General features: G+C 34.3%; 1 pseudogene across 1 annotated transcript; it reads left to right on the top strand.

Annotated features, from left to right (window-relative positions):
* The first annotated feature begins 837 nt into the window (after positions 1-837).
* Positions 838-20,546, top strand: LOC143228307 (peptidylglycine alpha-hydroxylating monooxygenase-like; annotated as a pseudogene). Its single transcript, XR_013015315.1, has 8 exons — positions 838-1,644; positions 6,977-7,034; positions 7,653-7,868; positions 12,135-12,221; positions 12,740-12,797; positions 13,356-13,420; positions 16,176-16,256; positions 20,088-20,546. The product of XR_013015315.1 is annotated as a peptidylglycine alpha-hydroxylating monooxygenase-like (transcript).
* Positions 20,547-22,518: the final 1,972 nt, after the last annotated feature.

Below are 22,518 nucleotides of genomic sequence, written 5' to 3'. Positions count from 1 at the left end.
TTGTTTTGGGTGCTGTCAGCTTACTTTTTACTGTAACAACAGGTTAACACAACGTTCGTGCCTTTGCCTTCACTTTTCCTACTTTACTTGCATTTATCATCATATTCACATAGACAAAATTCGGGCCTATACAAACGTCAGCCACTCAGTATAAAATGTAAACATTTTACCTGGTGTGGGATGAAGAAGGAAAGTTAGTGGATTCCATAGATGTTTCCCTTTACACACAAGTATTTGTATTATCTCGAAATTCGAGGTAAATGAAAATTTCTCCTCGAGAATGTCGCCTGGTCTCCTTCGCTGCGAGTCCCTCACGAACCCGGTAAGCTTGACGAACCGGTGGAGTTGTTTTTTCGGGACTTATTTACAAGCTACGCTTTATTAGTGGTATTAAAAGTTTGTTTTCTTCTTTTTACGAATACTAAAGTATTCAGCTAAATTCAGCTAAATAGATATTTTTCAAATCTTAATTTACTTCACTGCGCGAGAGAAAGTCAGCTTAAAAGTTGAGTAAGGATAGTTTATAGAATTCTGTTGTCAAGGGTTCTACCTGTAGTTAGTTGCTAAGTGAATTATATTGTTGAACGTATTAAGTGAAATATTATTTTCGGGTGAATATTCAAATTGTTGTCGAGTTGTAGACAAAATATGTAAGTATCAAATACATATTGCTGATTGGCGTTATGTACAAGTTTGTTTTAAAGTTTTTTTTTGTTTTGTTTTTTCGTGTCTTAATTTTAATTTCGCATGAAGCTTCAAGAGGGCTCTTTGCTATTTAACAGTTTGTGGAATGACAGATAGTTATCACTCCCACTTCAGCTCTTGGGCAGTGGGTAGTAATTTGATGACTAGCTGCCTTCCCTCAAGTCTTACACTGCTAAATTAGGGACGGCTAGCACAGATAGCCCTCGAGTAGCTTTGTGCGAAATTCCAAAACAAACACTTCTGAAAAAGTGTGCACAATGTAATATGATAAGTAAAATGAGAGAATTTTATATAGAAAAGAAAGGAAGTTTGATAACAGAGGAACAGGAAAAGAAGAAACACATCTTCGCAGAACTGAGGTCAAGACTCAATCACATAATGCTATTTTTAGAAGCATAATTTTACTATAATATTTGTATATGTAAATTATCTTGAACGTTACATTAACCGAGATTTCTGAGCGCTCACTGGTCAGTGTTTAATTTTTATTAACCGGTAAACTCTTTCAGGAACCTTGTTACGTCACAAACAAGTTGTTCGTGAGCCCGGGTTGTTTAAGCTTGCGCTGTTCTGTTTTATCACAGAAACAGTCTGTTATTACGTGTGTAATTTGTTTTTTAACTGTTCACTTCGGACAGGAGGGACACTTTGGGTCAAACACGTAGAACTCGAGGTGTGTGGCAACCTAGCAACATACTTAGAAACGTAACACTCTTTAAAAAATCGATATAATTTCATCCCACGTTTCAGCAGCGATTTCTTATATCATATCGACGAAGTGCAGGACCAGTAGTTAAAATGGCTTCCTCATCACGACTGAGGAATCTCTATTCAGTCACAATATTTTGGATTTTGTGGTTAAGCCTAAAGTGTATGTTACATCCCGTTTCCTCTGAAATAAAGCTTCCGTTACTAATGCCTGATGTTCAGCCTAAAGTGGTAAGTATTCTGTTTAAGTACGTAACTTGAAGTTTTGTACATATACTATCATATGGTAGGAAAGTATTTTGTTAAGATGAAGTCTGTCACATTACGAATTTAGTCAGTATCTAGTATATGATTCCAAGTTCTGTTGCTATATTCCAGTATCTGTTTTTCTAGTTGTTTTACCCGTACAAAAATAAAAAACACGTCATTTGAATATCTTTAAATCTTTTACAAGTAAGACATAATACAAAGCTGTAATATGGTACATTCAGCATATTATATAATCATTTACTGTAGTCATGTTTATAAAGAACTTTTTAAATTTTATTAAAGGAAGAAAGCATGAATGTAACAAATGTAGCATCTGTTTTGTTCTTAAGTTTTGTATTTAAAAACATATTTGCTTTTCTTGGTCTTAACAGAATGACTAAAATCTAAGACATAAGAATGGATGGTGAAAATATTATTCTTTCTGAAAACCTATTTGAACCAATCAGTAATTAGAATTAATATTTCATCTAAATAAGCTACATACACAAACCTTAAAAATTAACAAAATATATATTGATTTATTTGTTGGATATCATTACAGTTAGCCACGTTTTTGGTCATAATTCTAATATATTCTATACAACGTGTATTATCAGGTATAAATAATGGCAGAACGTAAACAGAGAAAATTTGTTTTGAATTTCGGGCAAAGCTACACAAGAGCTATCTGCACTACTCGTCCTTCATTTAGCAGTGTAAGACTAGAGGGAAGGCACCCACCACCAAATCTTGGGTTACTCTTTTACCAACAAATAGTGGAATTGACCGCACATTATAAACCCCTACGACTAAAAGGGTGAGCATATTTGGTGTGACGGGGATTGGAACCCGCGATCCTCAGATTACGAGTCGAGTGCCTTAAACACCTGGCCATGCCATGCCTTAACAGCGAGAAGATCCTATTATACAAATATATCTTGTAGAGAGAAAGACAAAAATGTTTGCCGACGAAAGCAAGCTAATGAAAGATGGATATAATATTTGTAGGTGTGGTATAAATAATAAAAATGGAAGTAATTATTTAGAAAATAATTCGTTTCTCAATTCTTCAAGTTATTTGAATATTTTCTTTCTTTTGAACATTAACATTTTCCCGACCATTTCTGTTTTGAACCAGTAGAAACATGACTGGTGATGGCTCCACCAATATTTTCTAAAAGGGCACAGATACATTTTGCTTCCCCCAATATTAAAATATAAAGAGTTTTAGAGAGTAAAAGGCCAGTTGAGTGGCACTTCTGAAGTTACAAGAAAACTTGTGAAGGGATGGCAACATGCTTGTGTCCACAATGGGAATTCGAACTACAGATTTTAGCGTTGTAAACCCAACGAACGATATATTTACCTTATTGTATTTTGATGAGAAAATAGGACGGAATTCACTTGAACATTGTTTAGACTCAGTGGTTCCTAACCCCTTTTCATCGTCTTACTCATTGAGACTCTCCAGGGTATTACCGTGACCCCTATAATAATTATTGTAATGGTGAACTTTGCATGAAGGTAGAATAAAATAAAAGTATATAAAGATCCTAATTTATTGAAAATGTTACAAATAAATGACCTTGAGAAATGCTACAAGTGCTAAACAAATGTAAAATCCATGGAATTACTGAACATCATACAAAACCTACTCATTCACTTAGTGTGAGGGTTGATATAATATATATATATATAATGAGAAAATATACTAAATACGATGGGAACTTTAAAGTTTAAGTTCGATGTATCAGTATTATATAGTTAAAAAAATTAGGCAATTCAAAACGTTGTAATATATGAAAATTTTCACTCAAAATTACACAGATGTTTGCGCAACAAGCATCTCGACGCGGTTCAACTGCTGCACTTCAGCGTCTTTCTCATTCGTGGGCAGTTACAGGCACTTGTCATAAAAACTATAAACTGCTCCGTGATTTCCCCAATAATTACCAAACCTTCTGTGACCCCCAAAAAACTTTAAACGACCCCCAGGTTAAGAACCACTGGTTTAGAGAGTGAAAATGAAGATCGAGCTCTTTTAAGTGGGTTGCGCACCATCAGTAAGCTCATTGCACTTGGAAGTTTGTTTTTTTGGTGCCAGCAGTAAGCTCACTGCACTTGGAAGTTTTTTTTTTGCGCACCAGCAGTAAGCTCACTGCACTTGAAGTTTGTTTTTTTGGTGTGCACCAGCAGTAAGCTCACTGTACTTAGAAGTTTGTTTTTTTGGTGTGCACCAGCAGTAAGCTCACTGCACTTGGAAGTTTGTTTTTTTTGTGCGCACCAGCAGTAAGCTCACTGTACTTGGAAGTTTGTTTTTTGTGTGCACCAGCAGTAAGCTCACTGTACTTGAAGTTTGTTTTTTTTGTGCGCACCAGCAGTAAGCTCACTGCACTTGGAAGTTTGTTTTTTTTGTGCACCAGCAGTAAGCTCACTGTACTTGGAAGTTTGTTTTTTTGGTGTTTTCTTAATTTCACGCAAAGCTACACGAAGACTATCTGTGCTAGCTGTCCATAATTTTAGCAGAGTAAGACGAGAGGGAAAGCAGCTAGTCATCACCACCTACTGCCAACTCTTGGGCAGCTCTTTTACCAACGAATAGTGGTATTGACCATCACTATACAACACCCCAGGGCTGAAAGGACGATCATGTTTGGTGTGACGAGGATTCGAACCCGCGACCCTCGGATTACGAGTCGAAGTGACCAGATAATTTTGTATATGTGTCGTTGTTCTTTGTGTGTTGATATTTACTGCACTCATTGTCACATGTTGAAATATGCTAGTGACGATTTAAGGTTTACGAAACTGTTTTGTCGTAAGTCCGGAAATAATTTATTAAATTTAAAATATGTAAATTTCTAATACACACACACACACACACACACACACTAAAGATACCTTATACGTTTATATAATAAATTGTAATTTTAATGAAGCTGTTTCTTCAGTCTAGGTACTGGCATGGCCAAGTGGTTAGGACACTTGACTGATAATCTGAGGGCCATGGGTTTGAATCGCTGTCAAACATGCGTGCCCATTCAGTCTTGGGGGAGTAAAAACGTGATGGTTATTCCTATGATTCATTGATAAAAGAGTGGCCTAATAGTTGGCGGTGGGTGGTGATGACCAGCTGCTAAATTTGGGAGGGTTAAAACAGATAACCCTTGCGTAGCTTTGTGCAAAATAAAAACAAACGTCAGTCTACTAACAAGAGCAGTAATAATGGAAAAGAAACCTCTTTACGTGTGTGAATTTCGAAACCTGTTGCTGACGTACGGTGTCCTTGGTAACACAGCACGAATATCAAACTAAATTACTCCCATTTCCCGTCCTTCACGAAAATAGACTCAGCGACACTTGAAGGGTAGTAAAGAAACATGTTTAATAAATATTTCGGAAAAAAATTATCCAATGCTCAGTTCTGCGGAATCTTTGCTGGCTTCAAGATAAGCTGGGGGCGAAGAGAGGCATTTAATACTGAAATTCTGGATTCGATGCCTTCTGTGCTTCCAGCGCCACTAGGACAAGCGCAGTCTCTTCACAACGAAATGTGTTTTAATAATGGCTCCAACACGTGGGTGTTGGATGAAACATCAATCAAGGTATATATTGAAGAAATGTTTTGAAGGTCATGCAAGGCTGTTTCATTTATAGGAGTGTTAATAAATATAGAAGAAACTAATTCTAGACTGACCAGAGAATGTTTGTACAGGGAAGGGTTGTGACTAATTTTATATTCATATAGTCTAACAAGTTTGTTTGTTTTGAATTTCATGCAAAACTACGCGAGGGCTATCTGTGCTAGCCAACCCTAATTTAGCAGTGTAAGCTAAATGTAATGTGTAGCTTTGTGCTTAACAACAGATAATTAAACTTTTATTAATATAGTAATGTCCCTCAGGGGTCATTGTTTTTGGACTTGTTTTTCTCTTTGTTTTTAATATAATAGTAATGATATTGACAGGGGCATCGTTAGTAAGTTAATTAAGTTCTTAGGTGTCAATATATGTATTGAAGATGTTGATGCACTATAGAATGACTTGAATCAGGTTGCAGGTTGGTCAAATATCTGGTTGTTGATCTAAATTATTGTAAGTGCAATTTAATGTGTTTGAACAATCATGGCTGGAACCGTCTGTTTGATATAGAGGGGAGCCTATCGGATGATGCAGCTGAACAAAAGGATATTGGATACAATTATCTTAAGAAACACATTTTGGGTGTGCTTATGGAGTTATTCATTACATGTCCAAAGAGGCCACTATCTCTATGTAAATCCTCACTTGGTTTTAATCTCCTGTATAAGAGAGGAAGGCGTTCAGAGGTGGGTTACTACAACGATTCTGGGAATAGAAGAATCGTGGCATTAGGATAGGTTAAGATATCCTAAGTTGTTTTATCTTAAGATAAAAAGGGTTAGAAAGATTTGTATTGAGGTGTACAAGATTATGTTAGAGACCAGCAAGATATAAGTCTTTGATTTATTTGTCTTCACTTTTGAAGATAAGTGGAGAGGACACAAGTTCGTGACTTGAAAAAGACTAGACTCCAGTTAGGACTGGTTTTGTTGCTAATCGGATGATTGGCTTATGGTCTGAGTTACCTGGAGGACAAAATTTACAAAGGAGAAAAGTTCAAAAGTTTCCTTTTGTTATGGGTGCGTGGGCAGTGAAAGACCAAATGGTCACTTGATGTCCGGATAAAAACATTTATCAAACCGATTGGGGAACTGATCAGTTTTGTTTCTAATCATGGCAATCCTGTTTATAACAAAATAGCAATGTAATTATTGCTTTCTTTGGCAGTTGAACAAAATTTTATTATTATTAATAATAAATAAATAAATTATCATTTATCTTTTGATTGTTTTGGTTTGTTTTTAATTTCACAGAAAGCTACACGAGGGCTATCTGCACTAGCCATCTCTTAATTTTGCAATGTAAGACTAGAGGGAAGGCAGCTAGTCATCACCACCCACTGCCAACTCGTGGGCTACTCTTTTACCAACGAATAGTGGGATTGACTGTGACATTATAATGCCTCCATGGCTGAAAGGGCAAGCATGTTTGGTGCAGCAGGGATTCGTGCCCCTGACCCTTGGATTACGAATCGAGTGCCTTAATCTCCTGGTCGTGCCGGGCCATTATCATTTGAAGTGATTGCTCTTTTCAGACTCAAAGTATAGAGAAAAGAAAACCATTCACCTCAATTTTATTTTGGTGGTGAGTTAGAATACTGATACAGGTTGATTTTGATTTACATGGCTCTTAGTTTTAATGTAATATATATATTTATTTACCTTTACATTTAGAAAGACTCCTATCTTTGTACGGCATTTCAAATGCCCAGAAGTTTCAGCACCTACATAGGTAAGTTTATTTTTAACTATGTTAAAAAAAACAAACAGAAAGAAAAACACAACTACTGGTTGTTAAGCAGTAATCCTGAATGCTTATACATCTAAAGTTTTGGGTTCAATCCCTGCATTGAATGTCATAATGATGAGCTGTTGTGCAGCTGTTCTCTTTAATAAAAAAAATGTTACTAACATAATTCTGAATACCTGATGATAATAGTGATATAAATTACCCATTTTATTTTAAATGATACATGAAACATTGTAAAATATTTTTATCAGTAAATGAGCTGTAGCAAACACTAAAGAAAAACTGTAATACTAATAAGATTTAATCATGAGATATCGGAATTTTGTTGGAGTATTACTAGTGCACTTAGTTGCACTATTCCATTATTATGTTAATGTTAACTGTATTCAATGAGGGGGAAATACTTCAAAGCAGTGTCATATAACATTGAAATATTCAGAAAAATTAAATAACAATAATACATGTGTGATATGTGTAAACATTTTTATTCATAATTCAGTAATACCAAGAATAGGTAATATTGTAATAAAAAAGCATCACATTAACAAAATTAATAATTGTTTGTCTTCCGATATACGCTCAATTTCTTAACCATTTCAGTGTAGTTCGAACCCAATGCCACCATGCACACTGCTCATCATATCCTACTATTTGGATGCTCCGTCGTGGGATATCGAGAACGAGACACTACTCGTGCTGTTTGGGACTGTGGTGAGATGGGTGGATCCCAATATCACCGTGCTCCTGTATGTTTTGAAGGTTCTCGCATTATTTACACATTGGCAAGAGATGCTCCAAAACTAACGTTACCATAAGGTGAGAAGTCGATTTTGGTACATTCTGTATTTATGATAAGGTTGTAGGGACCAGCTAACGATTGTTCTCATGGTTAGTAACTTGTACAATCGAACACTTCAATCCTAGAATAATTTTCTGTTTTTTATATTTCCAGATGACAATTAGTAATTTATATCTACAATTATACATCTAAATCTCATCCATTGAGCCTTGAATCTGCTAACACTGTGATTTTTTGAAGTGGATGATATAAACTAGTTAGTAATTAGTATCCAGCAAGAACAGTTTTAAAAAAAAAGTAGCTAATTAATAATTAGATTCTAATTTTGATGTTTCTTTGCTAGAAAGAACTTGTCATAACATATAGAAATTTCATGAAAATGAAAGCTTTTGTAGAAGAAAGAAGTAATGATACGAGATTTCCAGAATTAAACTTCATAGTTCAGCTAATGAGCTAAATCACAGGAGTTGCTGCAGCTATTCCTCAGTGATCAAATTAGTAAGTTAGTCGGTGGAATATTTGTTGTGCCAGCTGTTGATCGATTAGCAAGGATATTCTGCAAGTGAGATTATTTATGAGTTAAGAGTACATTAGTTTCGTAAGGTGTGAGAGAATGTTATTTATGAAGTTACGCACACCAGTGAACGTAGTTTACGTCAAGCGTTATTGATTAAATAAATTAATTCTCTGGTGTTATGTGGACTAAACTTTGCACAATTTTTATCAAATAATCCAAAAGAATTAATCAAATGATAGGATGTTGATTATATCACTGGTGCCAGAAGTTGAATTATTTTGGTGAAAATAAACTAGAAGTTTGAGTAAATTTCAAGATGACAACAAGAACAAGAAGCAAGATCATAACTGTTGAAAGAAAACCAAATAGAGAGAAACAGAATTTGAAAAAGGAAACAAATTAAAACAAGATTGTTTTGTTTCTGAATTTTGTGCAAAGCTACACGAGGGCTATCTGCACTAGTCATCCCTAGTTTAGCAGTGTAAGACAAGAGGGAAGGCAGCTAGTCATCACAATCCACCACCAACTCTAGGGCTACACGAGGACTATCTGCTCTAGTCATCCCTAGTTTAGAAGTGTAAGACAAGAGGGAAGGCAGCTAGTCATCACAACCCACCACCAACTCTAGGGCTACATGAGGGCTATCTGCACTAGTCATCCCTAGTTTAGCAGTGTAAGACTAGAAGGAAGGCAGCTAGTCATCACAACCCACCACCAACTCTAGGGCTACATGAGGGCTATCTGCACTAGTCATCCCTAGTTTAGCAGTGTAAGACTAGAAGGAAGGCAGCTAGTCATCACAACCCACCACCAACTCTAGGGCTACACGAGGACTATCTGCTCTAGTCATCCCTAGTTTAGAAGTGTAAGACAAGAGGGAAGGGAGCTAGTCATCACAACCCACCACCAACTCTAGGGCTACATGAGGGCTATCTGCACTAGTCATCCCTAGTTTAGCAGTGTGAGACTAGAAGGAAGGCAGCTAATCATCACCACCAACTCTAGGGCTACTCTTTTACCAAAGAGTAATGGGATTGATCGTCACATTATAACCTTCTTTTAAAACAAGATCAAGAAGAAATAAAATACACAAATAAAAGAATACCAGGAAGATATTTATTGAAATTTAAAAGAAGTTCAGGAGGTGAGAGATGGAAATTTCAGAGAAGAATTAAAAGGCAAAGAAATAATTTGTAAATACGAAGCAAAAAATAAATCTTATTGAATACTCGATCAATGAAGGTGTTGGAGATGTATAGTGGGATTATAAGGAGATTAAAGAAATACTAAAAGGATGTAAAGACAGAATTAAAAAAGTAGAAAAGTAAATGAACAAAGTCAAAAGTAAAGTACAAACCATCTATAATGTGTAGAAAAATTATAAGAAGATCACTGAGGTAGAAATGAACATTAATGACAGAATGAAACATGTGGAAAATGAGTTGATAAATGCAAAAATCAAACTAGCCACATCTCTTTTTCTTTTGTTTTTTACATCTCCATAAGAATTCCAACATAAAACACAATTTACTATCTCGTATAGAATAGAAACTCCTACTTTTTGTACTCCTGTTTCTGCTATTGCTGTATAATCTTTGGCTAAAGAACCTTCTTGGAATACAACTGCCGTGACAATATTAAAATAAGTTCCACAATTTTTTGGTCATTTTTACAACATCATTCACTTGAACACCAATGAATTATAATGTAAAAATACCATGGGAGGCAGATTAAACTTAGACCATAATAATGTAGAGTCAACAGGTAAAATGGTGAACAATAAGTTATTATTTTTGCCAACTCTTTGAAAGGACCAGATTTAGCAACATTAAACAACCTTCCACCTGAAAGTCACAACAACTATCAAGTACTGGTAACTGCCTTATCCAACAGGTGCCTGAGGGAAGTATTCAAAAGCAAAGATCAGAATAGAGAGGAGAGAACAGATCCCAGGTGAACTTGTGGAAAGGCTTTCTTAGTTATCTTAACCAGGTGCTTTACATGAAATGGTGGATCCACTCGCACATGACTGATTAATATATGCAGTAAGAGGTAAGGATATGCAAGTTAGTGTAAAGCAAAGCAGGTGTTTATTGTTAAAAGAAGATTTTCAGTTGGTGGTGGAACTTAATCAATTAAAGATCTCATTTAAAAGTACAATGTCATCAGATCATGTAGTATTGAAATATAACTTTTTTTACAATAGTCTAGAAAATCTGAAAGGACTAATTAGACAATTAGTTACATATAAGAGAGGAAATAAACCAGAGCAGGTGTCACTCGAATGGACATACTGTAAAGAACTGCAGGCAAAAGCTTCTAATAGTTGATATCAATAAAATATAATTATTATAAATGATGGTAACATGGCCATTACAGCTGAGGCTGTGAAGATTTGGTAGCTGTTAATACTTAAAGAAGAAAATACCCTAAGGATGAATCTTTGATCTCAACAAGATAAAAAAAAAACAACATAAAAAAAGCTGTTAACATATTGAAAAACAGGAAGTAGCTGGAATTGTGGGGCAGAGTTCAGCTGAGAACACTGCATCTGCTCCATATGATGTAAGAAATTCATTATTTAACAAAACCACTCTATAAGTCCAATGGTTTATTGATGGGAAGCCTTGCAATATGTTGTTTAACACTGGTTTTACAGCTGCACTTATTCAAGTAGTCACAAATGCCAAGAAGTAAAAAGTTGAAACTTACCTTCACTGCAGAATATTTTTCTACACTGCATGATATGTGGATAATTTACTTTGCAAATGAGTGCATACTTGAGCTGACTTCTTGTAGAGACATGGATTGAAGGCTAAGCTAATTTCAAATGGCTTTGTAGACTATGACCAGGAAATCCCTGTGCATTACATGGCAATTACTATGCCAGAGATTGAAATTTTGGTAACAATGAGAGAGGCAGTTGTTGTACCATGAAGAAGTGAAATGTTCATACCAGTATTTTCATAAATACATTTACATCTGTTGACTAATCAATAGAGTACAGTAGAACCAAACACTTCAGCATGTCCCAGAGGATTATTGGCTGAAAGATCTCTCACTGATCTGTAGAAAAGATGTCACCATTATTGTAATAAACACAACAAATCATGAAATTCAAGTCAACTCTGGAGAAGACAGAGTAAGATGTGAGGATGTACTGGAAGTATTCTGTATCAAAGAACATCAGAAGTAGTTACTTTTGAGGGAAGCTGCAGAAGTCTAATCTGATGAAGAGGAACCCATTTTTCAGAAGATAAAGTATGGAAACATTGTGAATGGAAGAAATATGTATTATGTTTTGACAAGTTTGTGTCATGATCAGGAAGCTGATGATGCCTGAAGCTTCTCCATATATTGTATATTTATAACAAAGTTTATTTCACTTCCCATTCAAGCTGTTTCCATACTTTATTTTGATGGAGTGTAACCTCTCTGAACTGCCTGGAATGTCTTATCATCTTAATGACAGAACCTCACGTGGGAAGACATTTGAAAATGCTTACAGGGAAACTAAGGAAATTTCTGGATTGGTCAAATAAAGGAAATCTCAGGCTAAATTCCAAGAAGTGTGAATTGTCCCTTCAATATTTGAGTTTAATGGAACATACAATCATCATACAGACCAATTTGAGATTGAATATGTTCAGGTTTGTGAGCACATTGAAGAAAGAAAATATATTTGTTTATTTGTGATGCATACGACATGTTTTAGCCAATCTTGACCATCCAGCATTGCTTCTTATGTCTGTTGTACGTTTTTCAGGTGTTGGCTTCGAAGTGGGAGGAAGAGACTCAGGAATTAATTACTTATTATTGCAGGTACATTATGCCAATGTGGACAAGTTTATTGGTAAGTGTATTTTGTTTGTATTTAACAATTATTATAAAACTATTTATGCTGAATTTGCAGTAAATGTATTTACTGATTAGCTGAGACCGGTTGATACAAGACACATGTTGAATGACAAAAAAGTAAACTTCAAACCATTATAGCAACAGCTATGCAAACTGAGAAACACGTTAAGTTATTTTGTTTGATGAACTAATTGTAAACTAGATTGTGACAGAAGCAAAATTCCAATAGAAAAGTTTACACACAAAAATGCTTTTCTGTATTGGTTGGTGTCATGAAATATAACCAGTGTATAGACGTATAGGCTGTTACGTGTAACATATTAATTTGACACAATAATGTTAAACAGTAAACAACTTTAATGTACACGTTACACTCCATATTTGATTATTTCTGAAGCTTTATTACTCCTTATGAAAAAGAGAAGTAAACTGAGCAAGCACGCTCTTTGAAACTGTTTTCTTATTGGCTAATTTTCCTGCTGAATCTACAAACCTTCTGCTCTTTTTCTCCAGCTGGTGAAACTGACAACTCTGGAATTATCTTAACAGTGGTTCCTGGGATTTCTAGCAGGTAAACTAAACATTTTTTTTAACACACATACACATGTCTATGAGTGTATCGTACTAATATTCACTGGTTACAGCATTTAACTTTTAAGCAGAAATGAGCCACATGGTTAAATGTAATCCAATGTAAAGTGTAATTTAACTTTAAGCAGAAAACAGAAAATGAGCCACATGGTTAAATGTAATCAGGAATGTAAATTAATGTAATTTAACTGTAACACACAACCAACTGAAACTGATCATTTGTTTTTTTATTGGCTTTTAAAAGAATGATTACAAATACTTGTGTTTATTTCATCCATTGCTTCAAACATCATGGTTTTTATCTGATGTCTACAAACACAATTTATTGATTTAACAGAAAATTTTAAATGTTTTTTATCAGCAACATAAATATTTTTTATGTAAATATAAATGTATTTATAAATACATATGATATTATTTTTGATGGTTGTTTCATCATTATTATTGCAATACAAATACAAGCTCATAAATATTGAGTGAAGTTCCAGTTATTATACAGGATGAAATGTAACATTAATTATTATATCACATTTAATAGAGTGACCAAAAGGACTGGAGTGCTGCTACTGGGAACTGATGGGAGAATTCCAGCTCATAAAGAGGGTAAGTACAAAAATAATATACAAACACTGAACCTTGACAAAGTGTTCTAGAACTCAGGGTCATAATTTGCATAGAAAATGATACAATAACTACATGGCAGTGCATTTTGTAACACCATATCTTTTGGTCTATATTTTAATCTTAAAAGAGCTTGAATTTTATTAGATTTATTTCCAATATTTATTCATTTGTAACAGTTTTACCCAAAACAGATGATCACCTGGTGAAGTAATTCTTGATGACAAGAAACCTACTTGAAATAAAAATGTATCTCAGAATGACTGGTATGGGTATTAACATTTTTATTGATAAGGAGAGAACAACATTTCGACCTTCCTTGGTCATCTTCAGGTTTCTTAACCAGCCATACTGAGATACAAAAATGTCACCTGCTCCATTTAGAACTCGTGATGTAGTCTAAGTTTCTTTAGTTATTAAATTCACAGGATAATTATAAAGGTGATTACACTATGTAATAAAATTTTTACTTTTTATTGTTCGTGGGCATAAGGTGTTATTTCCCAATTGCTTATGCCTAAAGTAAATGGAAAAGACCTATTTTTCTCTTTAAACTTTACTTTTGTGACCTGGGTAATGAAATTTTCAAATTTACCCATTTTCTGGAACATTCCAGGTAGATTCAGTGCTGAGTAGCTGATAGAGAATTTTCTTGAACTTTCTAGAATGTTGAAGAAGCCTCAAAGCTGTGCTGCTCCATAACGGAATAAGGATCCGTTTCTTCCCTGGTTCATTCGGTGCACCTCAAAGAGGAATATAAGAGCATCAAGACCTTGGTAGAAGTCTTGAAGTATGATGAGTATGGCTGGGAGGTTATCGGAGACTTCAAAATGGTGGCATTCCTGGTGGGGCTCCAAGGGGGCTATACCAAGTTTCCCTGTTATCTATGCCTTTAAGAAAACAGGAACACAGCAGTGCACTACAACAGGAAGCACTGGCCACAATAGACAGAGTTCTCTGTGGGGAGGCACAATGTCAAGTCTGACCCACTAGTGGATTTCCAGAAGGTGTTGTTCCCACCATTGCACATAAAATTGGGTTTTATGAAACAATTTTTCACAGCTCTTGATAAGGAGCCTGCAGCCTTCAAATACCTTCAAGACTTCTTCCTTCCTAAGCTGTCAGAAGCAAAGGTCAAAGCCAGTTTCTTCAATGGACCACAAATGAAAAATATCCTGGAGTACACGGAATTCCCCACAAAGCTCAATATGAAGTAAAAAAAGCATGGGGCAGCTTTGTTGCAGTGGTTCAGGGCTTCTTGGGCAATCACAAGGCCAAAAATTATGTGGAACTGGTTGAGGCTCTGGTGAAGAACTATGGCGAAATGGGCTGCAGGATGTACCTGGAAGTCTGTATCCTTGATGCTCATCTTGGTGAATTCAAGGAGAACATGGGAACATACTCAGAGGAGCAAGACAAAAGCTTCCACTAAGATATATTGGACTTTGAACGCTGTTAACAAATCTCAAAAATCTACTCACTTCTAAACATTTTTGTATAACTTTAGTGTAAATACATGTAAATCTTAATTCATATGTCATTTTATTCAGACCTTATGTAAATGAAAATTTGCCCATTTTTACATAGAAAATAAGTTAATTTCTAAATTTCATTATCCAGGTCACAAAAGTAAAGTTTGAAAGGAATAATGGTCATTTTTTGTACTTTTACAACATAAGCAATTAAGAAATAACACATACTATCCAGGAACAAAATTTTTATTACATAATGTGATTATATCTTTAAAAACTCGTAATCTAGGGAAAGCTAAATTTTATCAGAGGAACCATGAGAACTGAATGTCTTATCTGTGTAAATTTGAACAGGATACATTATCTTAGCAGTATTCTGCAGATTGACATGTATTTTATGTACATAATTGAACTGGTATTGTTAAAAATAGAGAGACAGAAGAAAAAATGAAATCAGAACTGGTCTGGGAGAAAAGTGATTTTACTATACAGTATTATATGCCTTTAAAACAAAACCATGTAACACATCCATACTTTCTTCAGTAATACCTCTGATCTTAATGCAACAGGTCTAATGATTAAGGTGCCTCGGTTTTGATTCCCCGTCACTAAACATGCTCACCCTTTTAGCCATGGGACATTATAATGTGATGATAAATCCCACTATGTTTTGGTAAAAGAGTTAACGATTGATGGTATTGACTATTACTGCTAAATTATGGATGGCTAGGACAAGTGTCCCTCATGTAAGTTTGCACAAAATTCAAACTTAATGTATCTCTGTTCTAGTTTTGCTTCTTTAATACAACTAGTTTTAAGATACAATGATCTTAAATATGAAGGTTTCCTAATAAACTACTTTCTAATACAGTTGTGTTGATTGTACAGGATAGTTGTGTGTTCCTTTTAAGTGATATGTTTATTGGTCATTGAAATCAATCTGACAGTTGAGGTTTAGCATATCTTTTATAAATCTCATGTTTTCAAAGCTCCCATTGAAATTGTTTTCATATTGTTAAGTAAAACACCCAGCATTTAAGAAGGATAATTTATGTTGCATGTAATTTATTTTAATGATTTTGGGAATATAACCACAGAACATCAATCTTCATATTCTTAAAGAAATGGCTAATTGAATTTTCAACTTAAAATATAAAATTAATGCTTGAATATGTTAACATTCTAAAATATACCAAGAAGATTTCCTTATATTCTCTTTGATATACTTGGATATTGAAATTAATCTTTCTAATGGATGCATTTAGAGCACATGGAAACAGAATGTATGATCCAGGACCAAATAGAAATTCATCCTTTCACTTTTCGGACACACACTCACCAGTTGGGTAAGTATTTGGGAACATACTTGTATTAAACTTGAAGCTAGGTAACATCACACACACACACACACACACATATATATATATACGTTCATATTTAGTTTCCAGCTGCTGTGTAATTTGCATTATGGTATACAAATAGGACAGCAGTGCCCTCTATTAGGCATCATATATAAATACTTCAGTATTTCAACTCACATGTCCTTTCTCACTTAAAGTGAGTACTTCCGATTGGACTTACTTTATTAGTCTGCTTAAATTTGTTGTTTGTTCGGTTCTCCTATATATCTACTTGGTATCTAAAAATTGGAATAGGAATAACATTTCTTGTCTGCGCTTTGATTGGGAAGTAAGAGTAAATACAAAACCTGAGGCTGTACTGTCTTCATATGCTGTAATATTATCCAAGAATGATAAAACTTTTATCTACAGAACAACTAGAGGTCTGACAGAAATTTATTGTAGAGCGAGTCTGAATTTTCTAACTTTGATTGACGTTTAAGACGCTGAACACAATGAAACAATATTTGACTCTCAAAACAAAAAAATGTTTGTATGGACTAAAGAAAGTTCCTTTGTTGAAAAGATCTCCCCCTCTTTATTGTGAAAATAATAGACTGAGAAAAGCATGCATGGCATTATATACAGGAAACAATATTGCTAGTCTGCCAATACCTCTTGTGCTACCCACGTGATTTTTTTATCACTTTCACTGCGAGATAAAGGAGATTTTTTGTTGTTATTTTTGCGTGACAGGTCACCTGACCTTTCAATGGAAAACACTTCAAATTATCTTTATATTGTATATAAATATTTAAAGAAATATGTCTCACAAGAAGACAGCAGTGATACATCAGGTGAATGACCAAGAACTGTAGGTAACTAGGTCAAAAGAAAGTTAAAACTACATACACCAGAATAAATGAAAACGTTGAAAAATTTCTATTTTAAAACAAATGATAACCCTGCATACCACAAGAGAAAATTAAACACACACACACAGGTAAATATGAATACAAGTAAAATGGAAAGATGTTTGTTTGTTTTTGAATTTCGTGCAAAGCTCCACAAGCGCTATCTGCGCTAGCCATTCATAATTCAGCAGTGTAAGACTAGGCAGCTAGGGACCCACCTCCAACTCTTGGGCTACTCTTTTTACCAACGAATAGTGGGATTGCCCATCACTTTATAATGCCCCCACGGCTGAAAGGGCGAGCATATTTGGTGTGAATGAAATCAAACACGCGACCATCAGATTACAAATCGAATGCCGTAACCACCGAGCCATGAACCTTAGGAAGGCCATACATTTACAGGATGGTGATCCATAAGGGTATAGTTAGTAACTGTTAGTAACTTTACCCAGTTTTATAATTTTCCTATTTTGTAAATGCTGATGACGAGCAGTCTTCAGTTCTTACATCTAAAAATTAAATATACCAAATGTACAAAGTCTAACAGGAAACAATGTTTTTAAAATAAGTCTTACTATTGTTAAACTTTTCTATTTTACTACTGTTACGTTTTTACAGTCTTAATTGCTTTTAGGCAAAACTAATAAACAGTTTATGTAATGATATAAATATAGTTATTAACATATGTATCATACCTGTTTTTATAACCTTCTTGTACACACATGTGCATTAATACAATCCATGATCAAAATTATGAACATAATATCTTTAGATGCAGTCAACTACAAAACTGTTTCAAAAAGATGTCATAAAATAACTAGTTTCCAGAGAAATCAACAGTTACTAAATTATTTAATGTAGTAAAACCCCAGAATGTTTTATTTTTCAAAAATATAAAACTTTTGCTTATTATGGAACCACTTTCATACACTTCTGAGACTGCGTATCACATTTCTGTACAAATTTTTTCCTTATTTGCATAGAAACTACCTCTAGTAACACAAAATAAAAACACTTGTACTTCTTAAGAACTAACTGTTGTAAAAAAAAACAGAAACACTCGTTTTCATAGAAACTAACTGTGGTAACAGTAAATGAGAAAAATAAACACTTTCCCTCTTGTAAACTAAGTTTAGTAACACAAACTAAGATATTGTCTTCTTAGAAACTAACTGTAGTAATATGAAACAAAATCACTTGTTCATTATAGAAAATAACTGTTGTAACACAGAACAAAAATAGGAAAAATAACTTTCCTTCTTAGCACACTTGTGATATGAAATTATTTATATAGAACTGAGTTTTAAAGATATTAGTGCAAATTGTTCGGTTGTTTTGAATTGAACACAAAGCTACACAATGGGCTATCTTTGATCTGCCCACTACGAGTATCGAAACCCGGCTTTTCGCGAGGTATGTTTGCAGGCATACCACTTAGCCACTGGGCGGACAAATTGTTTGGAAAGTAATCTAACCACCACATTATTTGAATTGTATAACCAGCCTCTTTAAAATAAGGTTTTTATCTCTGGGACAACAATACTTCTTTATCCTTGGTCTCAACTATGAATGGTGATTTTTGATTTTTAACATAAAATATTCTTGATGCTGAGGTATCCACATTTTATTTCACAAAGTTTCAAAATGACTTGCTCAAGTTTGACTCAATGAATCTGAAGAAAGTAAGAAAAGCTATCAGGTTGTAAACAGTTAACAAACAAAAATGTAGCTGTTTATTATGAGAATAATAACAAAAGATAATGCAGGTAAAAACATATATGGAATTACTCTCAAAGCAAGTAATTATGAGGGGTATCTTTAAGAGTGGGATACCGTCGTGTAGAAATTTTTTCTTTTTCTGGTTATTTATATGACAAGCTACACTTTGTCCAACAGTGTAACATATATGAATGTAACATTCTTAAATCATGATTGTTTAACTATTTAGTGTTTGACAATTGTAATAGTTTGTTTGTAACTTCCCCTTCCAAGTAAGAACTTTCACAGAAAGTGTTGTGCAGAAACTGGTCATTTAATGTTGAAACAGAATAAGATGAACGTGAAAATGTAATAAATGATTAAAAATTATGGAGTTTTAGACCAGAGCAAATGTCTCAGCTTCTAAATATGGGAAAAGAACAGCTAGTTACGTATTTATCAATTTATTATTTAGCTCACAATAGAGAGAAAAAAACTGATAAGCTGAAATCATTTGATAAAATATCCATGACTAGAGACTTGTTATACAACATTATTTACATTATTTTATTATACATTTGTTTCGTCTGATGAGATATAAATATATTTATGTGAGTATCCAAGAACTGAAATAATTTTGACTGTATTTTGATACACTTGAATGTCATTGTGTTAAAAGTTTTTGAAACTGTGATTTCGTGATTTCCAAATTTGAAGAGCAATTTTGTTCTTTGAAAATGTTTTCGTGTTTTATATCTATTAAAGTTTTTTTTTCAAATATATAAAAAAACAAACTGTTCTTTCAAAGTTTATGATCACAGAAAGTGAGTGTTTTTATTAGAAGATTAATTTTTGTTGTTGTTTTGTGTCCCTGATGTTTCAGTATGAGATAGAAACTCATTCCTCTGACACTTTTATCAATTTGATAAACGTTTTTCTCCAGACAGTCCATGTAATTTGTAGTCCTATAGTCCTAGGGTTTTAATTTTTATAAATAATAATAATTATGATTCATCTGAAAGTTAAGGTTCTCACGTCAAGTTTGTAAGATAATAACTTTTCAATGTTCTATGATCTTATAAAATGCATTCTACTCAATATATTCGTGTTCACTGTTCAGTGATAATGTTTGTGAAAAATCACTTTTGTAACAACCAGAAGTTCTTTTTGATTAGATATTTTAAACAACCCATCCCTCATGTATACATTAATGATATATTTTCAGGTATTGGTAGTTCACACGATAAACTTGGGACAACCTGTTAAAGAAACAGAATAACAACTGATCAAAAAATCACATAATGCTTGCACTTTGTGACACATGTTGAAACAAATTACTATATACATATATATTTTTATTGATATATATTTTTTTTGTCCTACATTGAAATTTTAGGATGTGATTTGTAGTATGGCATGGATGCTGCGTCTCTGGTTATCGCAGAAAAGTACATAAATGCCTTCAGTATATTAGCTAAAACAAGAAATACATTGTTACTTCCAATTAACATAGGAGATATATCAAGTATGGTTATTCAAGTAAGTAAATGGATTCTATTACTTAGAGTGTTTTTATCAAAGTCCTTGTCTGCCAAATCTATCTCTCTCTGAGAACTTGTACCATATGTGTTATTTGTGTAAAGAAAATACAATTGGACCCACAATAAAAATACATATTAAAGGTCCATGAAGTCATTAAATTTCTCAAATATTTGAGTGTTTCAAGTTTTATTAGAATGTGGATTGTAGAGCATAAACTACACTAAAATAATAGTTTTACGTTGTTTTTTACAGCCCGGTTCTTGACAAAAATGTAATTTTGCGAACGTTTTTTCTTGTAAAGACTAGAAATAAAAATCATAAGTAAAAATTAATAATGCATTATAATAGAGCAAATTTTAACTTGAATAATTTATTTATCTTTTCGAGATTTTAAAACACTTTTTGTAAATGGTCAAAGTGTCAGAAAACAGTCACATTGGAAAAGTCAAAACATGTAGTAATTATCTATTTCCGTTGAATTTGTCTCACATGAAATAAAAGTTATGTAGTCATATGTTTTTCTCATTAAAATGGCAAAAGATAATCCTGAATTAACTATTCAAGTTTCTAGTTTTCAATTAATCGTAATAAATGCCAATAGCAAAATGTTCTCCATTTCTTTATAGTATAAAATTTTCAAGTAAACTTGGTCGTAAGTCACAAGTGTGTTACTGAGGGTTATCACTATAAACAAAGTCTCACTAATGAATGTCACTAGAAACACTGTCTCACTGATGGTTATCAGTAGAAATACAGTCTCACTGATGGTTGTCACTAGAAACACAGTCTCACTGATGGTTGTGACCAGAAGCACAGTCTCACTGATGGTTATTACTAGAAACACAGTCTCACTGATGGTTGTCACTTGAAACACAGTCTCTCTGATGGTTGTCACTAAAAATACCATCTCACTGATGGTTATCACTAGAAACACAGTCTCACTGATGGTTATAACTAGAAATACAATCTCACTGATGGTTATCACTAGAAACACAGTCTCAGTGATGGTTATCGCTAGAAACACAGTCTCACTGATGGTTGTCACAAGAAACACAGTCTCACTTATGTTATCACTAGAAACACACTCTCACTGATGGTTGTCTCTAGAAACACAGTCTCACTGATGGTTGTCACTAGAAACACAGTCTCTCTGATGGCTATCACCAGAAACACAGTTTTACTGATGGTTGTCACTAGAAGCACTGTCTCACTGATGGTTTTCACTGGAAGCACAGTCTCACTGATGGTTATCACTGGAAGCACAGTCTCAGTGATGGTTATCGCTAGAAACACAGTCTCACTGATGGTTATCACTAGAAACATAGTCTCACTGATGGTTGTCACAAGAAACACAGTCTCACTGATGGCTATCACCAGAAGCACAGTCTCACTGATGGCTATCACCAGAAGCACAGTCTCACTGATGGCTATCACTAGAAGCACAGTCTCACTGATGGTTATCACTACAAGCACAGTCTCACTGATGGTTCTAACTGAAAGCACAGTCTAACTGATGGTTATCACTAGAAACACAGTCTCAATGATGGTTGTCTCAACAAACACATTCTCACTGATGGTTCTCACTAGAAGCACATTCTTACTGATGGTTGTCCTCTGAAACACAGTCTCACTGATGGTTATCATTAGAATCATTGTCTCACTGATTATTATCACTCGAAACACAGTGTCAGTGATGGTTATCATTAGAATAATTGTCTCACTGATTATTATCACTCGAAACACAGTGTCAGTGATGGTTATCACTAGAAATACAGTCTCACTGATTGTTCTCCCTAGAAATACAGTCTCACTGATGGTTATCACTAGAAACACAGTCTCACTGATGGTTATCACCAGAAACACAGTCTCACTGATGGTTATCACCAGAAACACAGTCTCACTGATGGTTATCACCAGAAACACAGTCTCACTGATGGTTATCACCAGAAACACAGTCTCACTGATGGTTATCACTAGTAACACAGTGTCAGTGATGGTTGTCACTAGAAACACAATCTCACTGATGGTTCTCACTAGAAACACAGTTTCACTGATGGTTCTCACTAGAAGCACATTCTTACTGATGGTTGTCCTCTGAAACACAGTCTCACTGA

The sequence above is a fragment of the Tachypleus tridentatus genome, chromosome 1, assembly GCF_004210375.1.
Source record: "Tachypleus tridentatus isolate NWPU-2018 chromosome 1, ASM421037v1, whole genome shotgun sequence".
NCBI lineage: Eukaryota > Metazoa > Arthropoda > Merostomata > Xiphosura > Limulidae > Tachypleus > Tachypleus tridentatus.
The sequence above is the reverse complement of the archived record's forward strand: the minus strand, read 5'-3'. Positions and strand labels throughout refer to the sequence as shown.